This window comes from Apium graveolens, chromosome 6 (genome assembly GCF_009905375.1).
Source record: "Apium graveolens cultivar Ventura chromosome 6, ASM990537v1, whole genome shotgun sequence".
Classification (NCBI taxonomy): Eukaryota; Viridiplantae; Streptophyta; class Magnoliopsida; order Apiales; family Apiaceae; genus Apium; species Apium graveolens.
Genome location: NC_133652.1, coordinates 53,573,023 through 53,575,081, shown reverse-complemented (window position 1 = coordinate 53,575,081; position 2,059 = coordinate 53,573,023).

Sequence of the window (2,059 nt, the reverse complement as noted above, 5' to 3'; positions counted from 1 at the left end):
GTCTTCAAAACCAGGAGGCTGACTGACATAGACTTCCTCCTCCAAATCTCTATTTAGAAATGCACTTTTAACATCCATTTGATAGACTTTGAAATTGGCATGAGCTGCATAGGCTAAGAAAATTCTGATGGCTTCAAGTCTTGTAATAGGGGCAAAAGTTTCATCAAAATTTATTCCTTCTTGTTGATAGTAGCCCTTAACAACCAATCTAGCTTTTTTCCTGACAACTATGCCATTCTCATCCATCTTATTTTTGAATACCCACTTAGTGTCAATAGGATTCTTTCCTTTAGGCTTGGGTACCAGCTTTCATACTTTATTCCTTTCAAATTGGTTTATCTCCTCTTGCATAGCTAAAACCCAATCAGGATCCAACAGAGCTTCCTCTGCCCTTTTAGGCTATTCCTGAGATAGAAAGCTGCTATAAAGACATTCATCTTGAGTTGCTTTCCTTGTTTGCACTCTTGAAGATGCATCACCAATGATCAGTTCAAATGGGTGATCTCTAGTCCATTTTCTTTGTTGAGGTAGATTAGCTCTAGATGAAGAGGCCTCATTGTTGTCTTGATGTGTGAAAGAGTTTTGATTAGAAGGAACTTCCCCTAAGTTTGTGGATCTTTGACTTGTAGTTTGGGTCCTTTCTGATTATGATCAGTATTGGTCCTCAATTTATATTGATGATTCAACGGATTTTGAATTTTGCCTTTCGACGGATGATACAGATTATCTTCCAACGGATGATGCACTTGGTCTTTCGAAGGATGTTGAATTATATGCTTCATTAGTTGTAGATTTTTCTATATTTTCCTTAGACATTGGTTCTTGATCACTTTCATCATCACTGTCTTCACAAACCATCTCAACATTGTCAAATTTGAGGCTTTCATGGAAATCTCCATCTTGCAGTCCTTCAATCTTTTTATCATCAAACACAACATGTATAGATTCCATAACAATGTTGGTTCTTAGATTGTAGACTCTATATGTTTTTCCAACAGCATATCGAACAAAAATGCCTTTATCTGCTTTGGCATCAAACTTCCCATGCTGATCAGTTTGATTCCTTAAGATATAGCATTTACAGCCAAAGACATGAAGAAAGTTCAGTGTTGGTTTCCTATTTTTGAACAATTGGTAGGGTGTCATACATTTTTCTTGATTGACTAAAGAAATATTCTGAGTGTAGCATGCAGTATTTATAGCTTCAGCCCAAAAGTATGTTGGTAACTTTGATTATTCTAACATTGTCCTTGCAGCTTCAATAAGAGATCTATTTTTCCTTTCCACCACACCATTTTTTTGTGGGGTTCTTGCTGCCTAGAATTCATGCATGATCCCATTTTCTTCACAAAATGATCTCATCACAGAATTCTTGAACTCAGTTCCATTGTCACTCATGATCCTTCTTACTTTGAAATCAGAATAATTGTTAACTTGCCTCATGTGATCGATGATGATTTCACTAGCCTCATCTTTGGATTTTAGAAAATATGTCCAAGAGAACTTTCATAAATCATCCACAATTATTAGGAAATATTTTTTCTTTGAGATGGACAACACATTGACTGGTCCAAACAAATCCATGTGCAATAGTTGTAAAGGTTCTTCAACTGTTGAATCAAACTTCTTTCTGAATGATGCCTAGATTTGTTTCCCTTTCTGACAGGCATCACACAGTCCATCCTTTGAGAATTCCACTTGAGGGATACCTTTTACCAAATCATTCCTAACCAGCTCATTCATGGTCTTGAAGTTAAGGTGTGACAGCTTCTTGTGCCATAGCCAACTTTCATCTTGACTTGCCTTGCTAAATAGACAAGTGACAGATTCTGCATTTGATGAGTTGAAATCAGCTAAGTATACATTTTCTTTTCTCACTCCAGTGAGAACCACTTTGTTGCTTCTCTTGTTGGTCACAACACAGGCTTCAAAATTGAATGTTACTGAGTTGCCCTTATCATAAAGTTGGCTGATACTCAACAAATTATGCTTGAGTCCATCCACTAGGGCAACCTCTTCAATGATGACATTTTCTTTTGAAATCAAGCCATATCCCACA